At 39.4% G+C, this 16754-nt stretch overlaps 1 long non-coding RNA gene across 1 annotated transcript in view; it reads left to right on the forward strand.

The window, feature by feature from the left end:
- LOC139356704 (uncharacterized) overlaps positions 1 to 15569 on the forward strand; it is a 61130-nt gene extending 45561 nt beyond the window's left edge. The window contains exons 3-5 of the long non-coding RNA XR_011609037.1: positions 10904 to 11642; positions 11837 to 11900; positions 14926 to 15569. This is a non-coding gene — a long non-coding RNA (uncharacterized lncRNA). The remainder of the gene's footprint in view (positions 1 to 10903; positions 11643 to 11836; positions 11901 to 14925) is intronic.
- Positions 15570 to 16754: the final 1185 nt, after the last annotated feature.

The following is a 16754-nucleotide window of genomic DNA, read 5'->3' on the forward strand; positions in this document are numbered from 1 at the left end:
TGAGACCCATTCACTATCATGAGAACAGCAAGGGAAAGACCTGCCCCCATAATTCAATCATCTTCCATCAGGTCCCTCCCACAACACATGGGAATTATGGGAGCTACAAGATGAGATATGGGTGGGGACACAGAGCCAAACCATATCAACTTATATTTCATTATAGTTTTAATTCATGTTTTTTTCTGATGGCTAATGAGAGCACATTTTTATGTTTATGGTTATTGTACATTTGGAAATCCTCTTTTGTGAAATGTCTGTTCAAGTATGTTGCCCAGTTTTCTAATGAGTTGTCTGTCTTTTTCCTATTGATTTGAAGGAGGGGATCTAAACATATTGTTAAAAGATCTACATCAAAACTTTAGAGGCACATACAAATAATCTGTTGAGCCCAAGAAAGAAAAGATAGTCTCTGGTCTCTGGAATTCATGTAGCATGAAGAAAATCTGTTGTGAAAAGAAAATCAAAACAGTTTACTTTAGACTTTAAAGGATATTTTCATTCTGATATAGCATGTTAAAAATAAATGTTTTTATAACATTCTCAATGTCATAGTGCATGAAACAAAGCACAGCAAATAGATGTTTTATCTAGATATTTTATTTTTGAGTATTAAAAATATCAAATTGTGCAAAGCCTACAGTCTGACAATCTGGAAATAAAAATAACAAAGAAATAATTTTAAATTCTCTAAAGAAGAAATGAAGAAAAAAATTATTCTAAACTGTTCAAGTTTCAAAATGCATCTCTATTTAGATGGTGATGATATATACAGGGATACGTAGCAGATGTATTGGCCTGTTGCCAACCCTGCTTGGAGGTTTTGAATTAAGGAAAGACTGTTACATTATGTGTGAAATGCCACTTCAGTTCAGAGTCTGCCAGCAAATTGGTAATACCAACTTCATAGTCTTTTCAGACTGATTAGTGGGAAAAGCATTTCCAGGTGCAAGTATCCACAAGTTTAAATTATTCTGAAGAAGAAAGGCAGGAAATACCATAAGATCCATCTCTGGACTCTTCTAGACTCCCTGTAGGCTGAATGACTTTATATTTCTAAAATTAGGTGGGTTTAAGGGTCATAAGACTTCTCTTTCTCAAATAAAATAAGAATTCCATTCCATTTTCAAACTGACACCACATTAAATTCTACAGGTAAAGAGAGTTGAGGTTAAGAGTTAAGTGGAGTGAAATCTTACTAGTCCACTGGGCATTCTTCCGAAATATCTTTACAAACTGTACAATTTATATCAATTTTGGATTGGACAAACTACTGTTGAAGGTTCTGCCTGTCACTCTCCTAGCTGTGATGGAAACATCATCCTCACATATTGAACATCAATGTATGTGTGGGATGATATTATGCAGTCTTTGAAACATTTAGAAAAGTATATTCTGTAGAGATAAGACCAAAGACAGCTCATGAGTGTGTGCTCAGTGTTTGTGCATCTGGCTTTACTCTTGGTCCCTTTTTCTTTCTTGTGTAGCAGAGCAGTTTTTACTGGTTTGTGGGAAGGTTGAAAAAAGAAAGATATGAAATCTTGATAATAACAGGCAAATATGAGGACATAAAAACAAGTAATGAAGGAACAAAGGTTTTCCTTTCAGTCAAGAATTTCCTTATGAAACCATACAGATTTCAGCCACATAATCAATACCTTATTAAGTTCATTTTCTCCAACATTTTCCTTAAGTTCACACAGGAAACTTTATAAATACACACCAAAGCACAAAACTTGGGCTGCCAGCAATACCATAGGATAAAAAATTGAGGGTCACTCTTAAGGAAATTTTGGTTGACTTGACTAGAAGAACAGCTGGCTTTATGGATTTCATCAACTCATGTGACTCCATCAGCAAATGTTGCCTGCTTTCTTCTACGGACTTTTGACCTATGGTGATCATCAATTTAACATCAAGGCACATGACCCAGCAGCATTGTTCTGGGACTTATTATGGAAAGAAAATAAATCAAGAAATGAGGAGTGAGGTCCAAATTAACCAAGAGCCTCACATAGAAGAGATCAGTGGGGACTTTACATGCTCTAACTAGGGTTAAAATGACTTAAATGTGGTGTGAGTAAATCAGTTACCATGTATTTTAGGCTTTTCTGTCAGAATTGAAGCACCGTCACTTTTAAATTTTATGAACAAAGAAGTACAATATTGTCGTATTATATATTGTGTTTCTTTCAGTGGTCAATAAACATATAATAAATATTTTTTCTCATATGCTTTTTTCATAGCATTTTATAAAGGAATTCTTTAAGTCATAAGATTGGTATTCATGAGTGGCTTGTGGAAACTATTATTACTTTTAATCATGCCTGACATTTTTCTTGGGTGTGAATTTCAAGCTCTGAACATAATGTCTATATCCACAAGATAAATCAAAAGGACTGTCACTGTCTGTACTTGATAAAGACCTCTTCGAATCAGAAAAAATAAAAGTAAAAAGAAGAAATGTGGACCAGATGCCATGGCTCATGCCTGTAATTCCAGCACTTTGAGAGGCTGAAGTGGAAGGGTCACTTAAGGCTGGAGTCTGAGAACAGCCTGGGCAAGAGAGACCCTATCTCTACCAAAACGAAACAAAACAAAACAAAACCCAGCGAGGCATTATGGCACATGCCTGTAGTCCCAGCTACCCAGAAAGCTGAGATGAGAGAATCCGTTGAGCCCAGTCAAGGTTTCAGTACACTATGATTGCACGCTATTGCACTCCAGCCTGGGTGACAGAATGAGACTCTGTTTCTTTAAAAAAAAAAAAAAAAAAATTGCTGGGCGCGGTGGCTCATGCCTGTAATCCCTGCGCTTTGGGAGGCCGAGGCAGGTGGATCACCTGAGGTTGGGAGTTCGAGACCAGCCTGGCCAACATGATGAAACCCCCATCTCTACTTAAAAAAAAAAAATTAAAGAAGAAGAAATGTAAAATTATGAGGAAATAGTTACTTGAAAAGTAACATTTTAATTATGTCTCCTGTCTCCAGTGTTCACAACATCAAGATCTAATCAGACAATTTTTAATTCGGTTTTAGGCACTTCATAAACACGTTTTAAGGTAACCAGAGAATTAGAGAAGCTAGATTTGACCATGAGTCTGAGGAAATACTAACTTCAGCTCTTTTCTTTATGCTCAGAAAGTTTCAGACCATATCATCTCTGAAGAACAGAGGTACCACACAGGAGTTGCCATGTTTAAAAATAAATGCCTGGCTTATGTCACTCTCCTGCTCAAAAATATTTAGTTGATTTCACTTTATCTTTAAGATGAAGTCCAAACTCCTTAGTCTGATATTCAAGAGTTCCATATCTATATGCCATTCTTATTTCCTCTTATTATCATTATCCTTTCTTAAAGTATGCTCCTTAGATCATGTACACAACAATAAAATTGGGTACTTATTAAAAATGAAATTTACTCTCTCCAAATAATTCTTATACACATTAAGTGCTGAGATCTCCTCTTCTAGAAGAGCTCTCTGTGCCGGCAAGGGTGGTCTAATGGCCCCAACATACTTTCTTGGCTTTTATCTTTGGACTTTGGCTTATAATGTGCAGTTCTGGCAAGTCTTTTCTTTTTATTCTATTTATCAGTCAAGACAGAACTCAATTCTAACTTCCTCCATAAAACCATCCCTGAGTGGTTTCTTTTGAACCTTATTTTTTTCTATTCATAAAAGTGGATAATAATAATATATAAAGGAAAGGATTATTGTGAGATAATGCTATCACTACAAGTAAAATCTGAGTCTCAGAGCTCAGGGACGGTACTTGCCAAGGTGATATGAAATTAGGACGCAGGCTTGTGAGATTTCAAAGAAATCCGTGCTCTTACATGTTGTCTCCCATGGAAACAAATTGTTGAATGAATGAGTTCATGAATGTTACTTCTCCCATTCATTTCTCCAGCCAGAGAAGCTCCAGATGTTTGGACTTAAAGACAATCAATGAAATCCTCATTTTTGCAAGATACAAGACTTTTAAAATAAAATTTTCCCAGAAGACTAGTGTATTAAAAAATCCTACAGGCCTGGTGCAGTGGCTCACGCCTGTAATCCCAACACTTTGGGAGGCCAAGGTGGACAGATCACTTGAGGTCAGGAGATCGAGACCAGCCTGGCCAACGTGGTGAAACCCTGTCTCTACTAAAAATACAAACATTAGTCAGGAGTGGTGTTGGGCACCTGTAATCCCAGATACTTGGGAGGTTGAGGCAGGACAATCACTTGAACCCAGGAGGCAGACATTGCAGTGAGCCAAGATAACGCCACTGACAAGAATAAAAATCAGTCTCAAAATAAATAAATAAATAAATGAAATAAGAATTAAGAAAACCCACAGAAAAATAACAGTCTTTCAGAATTTTCAGGAATACAGCCCTCTGACTACATTTTTAAGCTCTAGGATAACTGTGGACTCCCTGATTATGTTTAGATCTTTGTGAGTTTATATAGATCCTGGATTTATATAGACTTAGGCCAGTATCTGTTCCAGGGGAGGGAGAAATAAGTAGGATTCAGACTCTCCTCAGAGGTTTCAATATCTGTCTAGAATACCTAAACACAGATGAAAGAAGGGGGAAAGGTGCTACATAAAACTTGTTCTAGAAGGAGTTTCCAATAAATTAGAGTCCCTTGCCTGAAAGCAACTAACAACAATTTATAAACACACTTCTATATACTCATGAGGGGTTGGGGACACAGACATAATTAGCAATGGGCTTGTTTAGGCTGTGGGAGATTCCCTTATCCTGAGTTTCTGAGCCATTATATTTACTCCCACAATGACTTTCTTGTTAATAGTTTGGTTCTGCATTGTTATCTCTGCATCAACCCTTAGCTTACTCCCTTTTCAGACAGACAGACATTTCTAAAAAGCTTTTGAATTTCTTTCAGCTGGTTCTTTCAGGATACTTTCCTCAGAACCTCACTTTTCTTGTTGTTTTCATTTGAAATTGCAAAAACAAAACAAATACAATTTGGATGTTAAAATTTACAAGTAACATTTTTTGAGTGAAAAGAGAATTAATTAAAGGGAATTAATCCACAGAGAATAGGGAAGAGAGGAATCGTGTTTACTTATTAACAAATTCAGTTTTAAAAAATGGGAAAAGGCTCTTTGAAGTAGTCACATGTGGAAAGCACCTGAGCTCAACCTCTTGTAGTGTGAGACTACTCTATACGGTTAACTAAATATTGGAAAATATTCTTGCTAGGGGGAAACTTTGCACTCACTCTTGCAGAGGGCAACAGAGCTTTTATGACAAAGGGGTCAAAGGATGCTAGGCTGCTGCCCTGCACATTCAGAGGCATTACAAGTTTTCAGGATCTAAGGGCTCTCCGAGGAGAAAAAGGAGATCATCAAGGGAAAGAGGCAAGATTGAATTAAATCTGGGTGGGGACCATGTCAGCCAATGAACATATTCTCCATAGTCAGTCCATTGGATGCAAACATCTTCTTGGGCTCCTGGAACTATAAAATTTGAATTCACTTACTGGATACAGATTTGTCTGGACCTGGGATTTCTCTATCATGAAATGAAAAGAGAGGCACAGACTTAGAAGAAACTTCCAGCTTATTTGAACCATTTCACCCTCCTTCCTTTCCACCCTAAAATTTCTCATCTAGTATATTGTATTTTTAAATTTCTACCTGTTTTTTTTTCCCCAAATCATCTTTTTTCTTTCTTCCTCTTCTCCTTCTTCTTCTTATCTTTCTCACTTTCCTCCTCTGTCCTTTCTGTGTTTTTATGGATTCTATCCCTTTGTAAATTCATTTATTCAAAGTCCATAGTACTCTATAACCTCCAGTTCCTTGGTGGTGAGCTCTTCCATTTCTTTTGCATACTGATGATCATGTGCAATGACGTGTTCTGTAATTTTGTGTGTAGTTCTCCTTCAGTGGAGGTACAGAATGTGGACGTGATGCTATGGAACAGTTCTTAGATGCACTACATTTGCAGGCTACATTTTCATGCTGGTGCCTTGATTTAGTGTTTCTGATATTGCATGGATAGTGAATGTTTGGCTCTGTACTTTTCCAAAGTATGGCTTATGATTCCGTTTGGTTTTTTGTTTTGGTGAGCTTTTCTGTTTCCATTCATAACTCTTGATGAAAATTTCTCTTTATGCAGCAACCACGTGATAACATGTAGCGATTTCCCAATCTCCATGCTGTGCATGAAGCTTACAGCCTGAATCCTGTTTTCTGGATAGGTTTAGAACTCTGAACCCCAGGTCTCTATTCAGTTCCAGGACTTCCCGAGACAGCCTCAGTTCCTATTTCCAGCTTAGATTATGGGTTCCTTCTTCGTTCAGGTACCTGTATATTTATTTTTATTAATTTGAGTTTTGCCGTGTATGGAAGTAATTTTTTACATAATTTTAAGTTGATTTAGAAAAGGGAGTGAACTTCTGTATCTACTAAGTAATGGCTTTGTTGGAGGTCCTGGGGTCTCTTCCTACTTAGGAGTCATCAGCCTAAAGCATAAGTGACTATGTGATAAAGAGGACATATATATGAGTTTTGGAATCTGATAGACTTGGATTTAATATTTGTTATGGACTGAATGTTTGTGCTCTCTCTCTAAAATTTATATATTGAAACCTAACCCCTAGTGTTGGCTTTTTTTTTTTTTTGAGACGGAGTCTCGCTCTGTCGCCCAGGCAGGAGTGCAGTGGCTGGATCTCAGCTCACTGCAAGCTCCGCCTCCTGGGTTCACACCATTCTCCTGCCTCAGCCTCCCGAGTAGCTGGGACTACAGGCACCCGCCACCTCGCCTGGCTAGTTTTTTGTATTTTTTTTAGTAGAGACGGGGTTTCACCATGTTCGCCAGGATGGTCTCGATCTCCTGACCTCGTGATCCGCCCGTCTCGCAGTGTTGGCTGTTTTTAGAGATGGGGCCGCTAAGAAAGTATTTAAGATAAGTGAAGTAATAAGGATGGGGCTCTGATTTAATAAGATTAGTGTCCTTATAATAAAAGACACCAGAGAGCTTGTCTCACCCCCTTACATGTCCCCGTCTTCACACAATGAACTCACTTAGGAAAGGCCATGTGAGGACACAGCAAGCCAGAAGAGAAGAGAGCCCTCACCAGAAACTCAGTTGACTGTAGCCTTGATTTTATACTTCTAGCTTCCAAACTGAAAAAATACAGTTCTGTTGTTTAAGCCACCCAGTCTATGATACTTTGTTATGGCAGCCCAAGCTGACAAATACAAATCTTGTTTTCTTTAACATCTATGGTATCTAAAGTCAGTTACTAAGGTCTGTGAGCCTCAGTTATGTCAACCACGCAAACAGTCTAATGCCATCCAGCTCCAAGGGCAGTTGTAAGTAATAAATGGAAAAAATGCACATAAAAATTTCTAGTATAATCCTAGCATTTTGGGAGGCTGAGGTGGGTGCGTTACTTGAGGCCAGGAGTTTGAGACCAACATGGCCAACCTGGCAAAACCCCATCCCTACTAAATAAAATACAAAAAATTAACTGGGCCTGGTGGCACGCACCTTTGGTCCCAGCTACTCAGGTGGCTGAGGCAAGAGGATTACTTGAACCTAGGAAGCAGGGTTGTAGTGAGCCGAGATCACGCCACTGCACTCCAGCCTGGTACAGAATAAGACATCATCTCAAAAAAAAAAAAAAAAAAAGTGTAATAAACTTTACCTTGCCTTTCCCTTCCTTAAGTTTGGATGTCTCCAGAAATGGGGGCCCACTATACCCTTAGGTAGCCAATTTTATTTTTAAACACCTCTGATTTTTTAAAATCCCATCTTTTGATTATGTCATTTGTTTTCTTGTATCTCTTGATGGTATGGAGGGCATGTTCGGAGACCACCAAAACAAATTCTCTCTTTTATCTGTCCTATTGATGGAGGATTTTGCTTCTCAGTCATTTTGCATGCCAGGACCCCCAGGCAGTGATGCTTCACCCAAGCCTCGCTCCACCATGTTTGTGTGCCCCAGCTCACTGGTGTTATAACTTGTACCTGTGTTCAGCGGTTCCTGAGCTCATGTACCGTGCCCAAGAAGAATAAGGATATTCTGGACATCAAAGGGTGAGGAGGGTGGAGAATAATTTTATTGAGTGACAGAACAGCTCTGAGCAGAGAGGGGACACAGTGAGTGGTTCCCTTATCTGAAGGTGGGAAAGTCCCCCTGTGTGGCTGGGTCTGTAGCCTTTCATGGACTCAGACTGGGGAGTGCATGCTGATTGGTTTGTGAGTATGCAAAAAAGGTTAAAATGAGGACACCACTCAAAGGTGGGCATGAAATGTAGAAAACCAAATAGGAAAGGGCAGGTATATGTAAAATAAGTGAAGGGTAGGGATCAATTAGAGGAAAGCATGCCAAATGGGAAGACAAGTTATTAACCCAGTTTGAGCTTGGATTTCAGACTTTAAACTGCCTTTGGCTTGGAGGTGGGGTTTCACTGAGGACCCACCCCCTACCTGCCTAGGCATTTGGCTGCCTCCTGCCACTCTCAACTATTTCTGAGCGAATAGAAAAGTAAAGGTTAGGTGTCAGGCATCAAAACATCAGCTACACTGGTGAAGGTGGATTGGTGGAAGCAGTTGAGATAGCACCTACATGGATTCCCAGCACTTGCTTCCCAATACTCGATTCCCAAGCAGTTAAGATTGCATCTACATGGATTCCCAATACTTGGCATACCTAACCACTGGGTCACAGTCTCTTTCCCCCCACAGAGGGTCAGGGGCTGCCTTAGGAACAAAGCCAAGAAAGCCTCTCCACAGGGACATCTAGAGGAAATACAGAAGGGCAGAACTGAGCACGCTTAGCTCTTGCTCCCAGATTTACTAGCTGGATAAGTAATTTCTTCTCCCTTGATGAGGAGGGAGGGAGAGATGGACTTGGGAGAAGGAGGGTTGGACATGTTACCTGGACACCCTTCCTGCCTGGGCATAGAAGCTCCCACGTGTAAACATTAGGAGAAGAAAAAAAGGGTTCTCCTAACCATCATTTCAGTTGCCAAAAGTAAAATGAGACTTAAAAATGAGGGAAAATGCTAAAGCCCAACATGTTGCGGACATGTTTGAAGGTGAGTCCCAAAGGAAAACCTGACACTCTAAGGGAATACACAGTAGAACTCCAGCAATGTGAGGTCGGTGGGCGTCAGACCTCAGGAAACACAGGTGGCAGGGAGGAAAATTGGCATGGATTAATAAAAGCGGACTGAAACCACAGACAGGTAAGACTGTGTGCAAGTCTGCGAGAAGGAGAGACATACTGAGGAAAGGCTGGAGGAAGCAACCACCACCTAACAAAAATGAATAGAGAAAAGTGCGGTGGAGATTTTAAAAAAGTAAGTGAAAAGATGAGATGGAAAATTTTAAACATAAAAAGTAAAAAGGTAAGGAAAGATAATCTTCTTGCAGGAGCAGTTGTTTTTATATATGTGTAAGGGATAATGTAGGAATTTCAAGGATAAATTAAATTAGTGGAAATTTAGTACATGTTGGAAATAAATACATCAACAACTAAAAGAAGTTAGGCTAAAAGAAAGTAAATATTTTTATAAAAATTTGAAATATCTCCCTCTCATCTTATTAATTTGTCACCTGAGCAAGGATATTAAAAATGGATCTGCAAAGATACAGTAGTTAGTGCATCCCACATTTTGTATCATTTTCATTGAATGGAATTTGTCATCAGTTATAAACAATTATGTATTATAAAGAAAGAAAAAAAATGCTGCTAAATAAATTCAGGTAAAAGTTGCTATCAGGTTGCAAAATGCTTCCAGATCTCAGAAATGGTAAAATGTGAAAAAAAAAATCATTGTAAAATTGATACAATACAGTATTTTATTTTGTTCATAGCATTTATCAGAAGTTGAAATGATCTCATTTATTTAGTGCATCTATTTTCTATCTTTTTCCTTTGGACCTGAAGCTCCCTGAAAGTAGATACTTTGCTTTATTCACATCTATATTCTCTGTCTAGGACAGTATATGCACATAACAGGGACTATCCTTTGATGGCTGGCTATTGTTGTACAAGGGAGGGATAAGAACCTGAGAAAAAGTTGGAATTCACTTGATGCCATTAAGCCACCCACTCAAGAAGGGTATAAATCCTAAATTTATCTCTCCCTCTCAAAGATATTTTTAGTTATCCCCCTCTGAGTAGTAGAGAGTACACCTTACCCCATCACCAATACACATTATCTTCCATTACTTGGCTTATTCCTCCATTTTATTGGGGGGTATAGTCTAGCATTATTAGGGGTTATAGTCTAACATTGGTGAGTACTATCACCATTTTACATCGTTGAAATACCTTGAGGATCCCCTGAGATGTTGAATACTGATAACACCTCTCAGTAATTCAAGCAATAGTCCTGTTTTCCCCCAGGTTAGGAGCAGATCATTTTGATTCTTTTGATGAGCACCAGGTAAAAGAAGTGGCTTTTACTCAGAAGTCATGGATATGAAAAAATGTGTATCTCTAAATCCTAAAGTCAGACACAGTGTGGAGGAATACTTCCAGGGTGAATGCAGACCCGGAGGCCAACTTGAAAAGGAGCCAGTCTGGACTCCACTACAGGGACACATGCTCATTGAGTGCAAGGGTGACGGAATCACATGCAGTATTTAGATGTTGTTTTTACTTTCGTTCTCTTTCTTTATGTGGGTAGTAGAAGTAGAGTATGTCTTACTATGTCCTAAGTGCACAGGATGCCACTCCATGTGATAGAGGCAGGAGACAAACAGCAGTGGGTCCCAGGTGAAACCCCACCTTTAAGCTGAGAAACCTGAAACCCACAGCCCAAAGTGAGAACTTCTATTCCTGTTTGCCCACTCTCTCCCAATTGGTTCTTACAGAATAACACCTTTTTGCCGATCTAATATTGCCTTTTCCTAAACTACTTACAGCCTGCCCTGCCCTCCATCCTGTGCCTATAAAGACCCCAGACTCAGTTCGTAGAGGGAAGAGAAGCAGCTTGACTGGACAGAGGTGACTTGACTTCAGAGAGATGGCAGAACTTTGGAGGAGAGACAGCTTGACTTTGGAGAGACTGCTCGACTTCAGGGAAGAGCTGACCCCAGACAGCTGAACTTTGGGGGAAGATTACCTGCCTGTCCTGTGCCCTCTCCAGCTCCCCTCTCCACTAGAGCCATTTCCATTGCTAAATAAAATTCTCCACCTCCACCATCCTTCAAGTATCTGGGCGACCTCATTCTTCTTGGATGCCAGACAAGTACTGGGGACCCAATGAGTGTGGGTACCCAAAAAGACTGTCACACTGGTCCTTTGCCCTTGATGGCAGAGGGCAGCCACCCCATGTGAGGAGGCAAGGGGCCCACTGAGCTAATAACACACCACTGTCCACAAACAGCAGAGCTAAGAGAGCATTGTGACATGCCTTCTGAGGCTTCGGGGTCGCAGGCACCCACACCTGGGTGCTGCCTCAGGGCCTGCATGGAGTTTGCTTTTGTTGGTGCCCAAAGCAGCTAGCCAGACCCTGCACTCACTTGCTCACATGCTCCCTCCCACAAGGACTTGAGTGCAATGGGCCAAGTAAATAGGGTACCCCCACTGCAAGTCCAACAAAGGGGTCAGGAAAAATCCTGGATCACATGGAACATGTTTATCTACTTTGAATGCGTCCTGGTAAGATCTTCTCTATAATGAAGTTGATTCCTATGACTTGCGCTGGATTAATCCAGAGAAAATCTCTAGGGGTGGGGAAGCTCTGGCATTTGGCTATGCGAACACTGCAATTCCTAAAGTGCTCTTATTCTCACCAGGAAAATAATATCACTAAGGTTCTTTGCATCTTTTTTGTTATTCTATTCATCCTTTAGTTCTGGGAACCCTGAAGAACCATTTGCTACTTCTGACAATCAGGAAGCCACTGATACACAGCAGGTAAGATACCCTCAGACCAAAGCCCATGGTGGCCATAAAAGTTCAGTTCCTGGACCAAGGGTCCAACAGTCATTCATTCATTGTGAAATATTTCTGCAGTGTATGTTCATGGTATTGTTATCATCACAATGTGTTATTTATTGAGTGCCATCTCTTCATGTTGGGATACGTGGAGCACATACCAGACAGGGCTTTTCTCCAAGGAAATGGAAATGGAATTCAGATGGTCACGATTCATGAGATAATATAAAAGCTAGTCATGTTGTTCAAACATGGTTTGCAATGAGATCAGCCTTGGAGGGCTCAGATAAAAGAGTTTGATAAGAGAGGAGGGAGGGAAAGTTGCTTAACTCTAAGGGAGCAAGATATTTTCAGGTATGGGGTACACCATGAAGGTCAGCACCAAAAGGAATAAAAAGGTAAGAGGTGGAGGAGAGAATGCCAGGATCACATCGGTCATCAGAAAGGAGCATATTGGGAAGGAGAAGAATGAGAAAAAGTGACCCAGTCCAGAGTTGTGTATCCGTGGTTGTATCTTGGTGCCATGTGCTGTTTTTCCGGGGACAGGCTGAAAGAACATTTCCTGCCTTGTTAAGGGAAGTGACTCCATAAGGCTGCCCTGTCCAGGATAGGAGAGGAGAGCCATATCACATCTGTGCTGCTTTTTAATCTCTGCTTGGTTTTGTTTGTTCAAGTTAATGAAAATTATGTGCTATTGTTATGTAGTGATGCCAGAAAACGTTTCACCAGAGACTTCAAAAATGTTTCTGGTACTATGCCCATTTCATGTGGTTTCACTTTCCTCTGTCTTCCGTCCTCCCTGCTCTTTCACTCTCCCTTCCTCTGAAGCCCTTCACTGATGCTAATGAATTAATAACATGTGACTGGAAGGATGTTTGAAGAGAATTCAGACTAAGCAGGCAAGGCAGCCCACAAAAGATAAAGTGATGGAAACATCTAAGGGTGAACGGAGTTACTATCATTTATAGAAGACCTATTTGTAGAACCATCCAATAGGAACACATAACTTACAGTTCCTCAAATTAATAGCTGGAGCTGATGAATTAGGATAAATATACCTCCATCTGGGAATAATTCATTGTAATTTATAAACTCCTTTAGGAAAGGAACTACGTCTTCACCTTTCTCAGTCAGTCCCCTGGGTACTAATGAATCTGTTTTGTCCATATAGTCTTTCAAAATTTATTAAGTATTAGGCACTGTGCTAAGGCATTGGGAGACACAAGAAATAATGGTAAGGCATCCTTACCCTTATGGAACTTAAAACCTTGGGAAAGAGGGTAAAACAAGATAGAATGTGGTATCTGCGCGCAATAAGGTAAAACCAAAGAGTTTTGGGATCTTATTGATCTTATTGATATTGATAAGGGGTATATATCTCTAAGAATTCCCAGTACCAACTGAAAGAAACTCTACTGAAGCTGATTTAAAACACAAATGAGAATTTACTGGCCTTAGTCAACTGCAGAGTAAAAAGTAGCACTAGATTTAGGCTGATCATGTACTCAAATTATCTACCAGGTATCTGTCTTTCTGTATTATTTTGACTCTGCCTTCGTATCAGTTGGGCTAATCTCAAGAAAGACTCTATCCATGTTGTAGCAAAGATAACCATTGGTAGCTCCATATTTAGGCTATACCACCAGAGTCAGGGTTGCAACAAAATAATATATATTCCAAAGAATTTCCAGCAAAACTCTTAGGGCTTCCTCTTGCGGGATCAGCTTTGGTAAAGTGCCTACACATTATTGTTGTTGCCAGAAAAATGAAGTAGACTGATAGGTGAGGTTTAGGTCATGTGCCACTTCTCTGGAATGTAAAGGGTAGAGTCAGGACCACGCAAATCACAGGACTCAGAGTGAAGAATAGGCATTTTTCCAAGTGAAAATCAGGGTTATCAGAACAAGAGGGCATGAATGCTGGGTACACGAAAGCAACAGTGCTTCAGAGCTATCCCAAAAAGTTGATGGAAATTTATGAAGGAATAATTGTGACTCCCCAAAGATGGATGAGTTTGAGAGACGGACATGAGGACTGGGAGAACAAAAATTCCAGTCCTTTCACTTGCATATAGAAAAGCTTAGTCACATGGGTACACCTAAGTGCAACAGGGAGCTGGGCAATGTAGTTCCTGGCTGTGCCTTCATAACATCATACTAGAGTGAGACAACAGAGTCTGATGAACAGACTCTGTTGTTCCCATTACAAGGGGGAATTTAGGGAGGTGTTGGGATTTGTAGAGGAGTTGATGGTTGAGGTGATGTCTGAAAGAAGAGTAGGAATTAAGCAGAGAAGGAGTGGGTGGTAAGGTGAGAAGGGTGATAAGATGCATGTGTGTTCCACTTTTGGGCTGGAGAGGCAGTGATCTAGAAGAAGATCATACAGGTGTAATTGAGAAATTACAATTGAGAAATCTAGAGAAGTACATACAGGTGTAATTACAGGTATGTGTGGAAGGATTTACACCCAAGCATTAACACTTGTCACTTTAGGAGTAAGGCAGGAAGAAAAGAGGAAGATCACTATTTTTTTTAACTTGACACAATAAACTTGTATTGCTGTTTTAACATTTTAGTCCTGTACAATTCAATGAGAGATGTGCAGAAAGTGGTATCTAATATAACCGATTTTTAGATTTGAAAAAGAACTTGGGTATCATTCCTAGAAGCTGAGAAAAGTAAAGTAACTTTTTAAAATCTCATTCAAAATAAACAAATTTTGAAATCCGAATGCAAGTTAACTGGTTAATTTGTTTAAAAGTATGTGGTTTTATAGTTGCCCTCAACCATCATTTTTATTTTCCCCAGATTTTCTTTGTGTGAATAACTGCTATTCATTGAGTATGCACTGAGCACCTGGCACTGTGCTGGGCCTTAGAATACAGCAATGAACAGGCATTTGTGAACTCTGGACTATAGAGCTTCAGTTTGGCTTTAATTTGTTCATTAATGTCTATCAACTAATGAAGGCAATGTAAACAATATATAAACTATCTGATTTTCAGGTTCGAGATTCCTAGAAAGAAGTTAAATTTGAAACCACTCAATTATGGTTTCCCAGCTATCCAGTATCTGAGGAGCAACTTCGCTGATGTTCTATTCACTTGGATGCAACATATTATTTCTACTAGAAATCATGTCATTTGGCAACAACAACCTCATCCTAAATGATTTTTCTTTCAGTGACTTTAGGTGTATGACCTATTGTATCTTAGAACAATATTAGTCTTAAGTTAGAAAAACACAAAAAGAAACAATAAGTTTGGGATTATCAAATTAACTCCTTGTAGCTATGTCTTCCCCAAGAGTAAATGCCGGTACTAATGTTCCTATGGGGTATTCTAACTTTTTATTCTTTCAAAACAAACACTGAAGGAGATCTATACAAACTTTATTGTGGCCTACTTTAAGATTTATCCAAAAATTGAAAGGAAATAACAACTTATTCAGATAAAAGATGGGGGCACTGAAGTGGGATGGCAGGAACATTTATTTAAATACTTTTACCTGAAATAGGCTTATACTCAGGTTGGATGAATAAGGTTGTTTTTTCTAGACCCTTTCCTAATCTGATGCTAGGAAAAAAGTAGAGCTGATAACAGATTTTTAAAGAGCTAATTACCTTTCAAATGCCTTAGTTCTCTAGCTGAACACTTCTCCCCCAGCATGAGCTAAGGCAAGGTAGTAAATTAAACATAACTTGATAGATAAGTCTTTGAACTTTCTAACTATAATTTATTGTAATGAAGCAGAAAAACAGAGATCTATACTCAGTTGGTGAGAAGGCTTTTGTATGGTTGATGGTTCAGTTTCATAATTTGCTTTTATGGTAAAAAGACACACTAGAGTAATCTGTCTCTCTGATTATTTCTTGGCATCAACGAACATTCTTGTTTTCTCAAAAATGATTATATCAGTCATTTTAAAAAATTGGACCCTAAATGCAATTCTGGAAATAAAATCAATTCTGAACATTTGGTTGCTGTACTCCCAGTTAGTAACATCTTCACGAGATTTGAAAATATATATTTGAGAGTAACCTTCAGGTGCAGCTGGCAGTAAGCAGATATGTCTTCATATGCTGGGAAAACAAGAGAGGGTGCAGGGGCAATTAAGTGGCAATAAAGAAATAGGTCTACCTGGAAATTATTCATTCATTCACTTATTCTTTCATTCCACAAATATTTACTAAGTCTTTACTACATATAGACACTGCTACAGGTGCTGGTAATTAAAAGTGAGTAAGATAGATATTATTGCTCTAAAACTGTTGACAGGTTAAACAAATATTAGTCAGAAGAATCTTATTTGATACCAGTGGTGATCTATACTATGATGGAAAAGTTATTAGGAGATTATATAACAAAGAAGTCTAACCTGGTGTGGGGAATCTAGGCCTCCAGGGGAAAGTGGCATTCAAGCAAAAATCCTGAAAGATTAATGGAAGAAATAAAAGGAGGGACACGGGGAAGAGGTACAGACAGAGAGAACGGCGTGTGCAAAGGACTAGAGGCAGAGACTGGTGCATTTGAGGGGCTAAGAGATAGCAGATTACTTTTAAGTTTTTGAGTTCATTTTCTTGCCTCCACATGAAACCCATTGTCATCCATCTAGTTGTCAATCTGACATCTTCTGGATGTCTAACAGATAGCTCAAACTCACCAAGCACAAAACAGAGATCTTGATTCTGCTCCAAAAGCCTGCTCCTTCCCTAGCATTTGCCATCTCAGCATCACCATGTACTTGGTTGCTCAGCCCAAAAAACCTTTAAACCTCGGTTCTTCTTTTGCTCTCACATCCACATTTAGTCCCTCAGCAAATCCTGCTGGCTGTG

The sequence above is a fragment of the Macaca nemestrina genome, chromosome 10, assembly GCF_043159975.1.
Source record: "Macaca nemestrina isolate mMacNem1 chromosome 10, mMacNem.hap1, whole genome shotgun sequence".
NCBI lineage: Eukaryota > Metazoa > Chordata > Mammalia > Primates > Cercopithecidae > Macaca > Macaca nemestrina.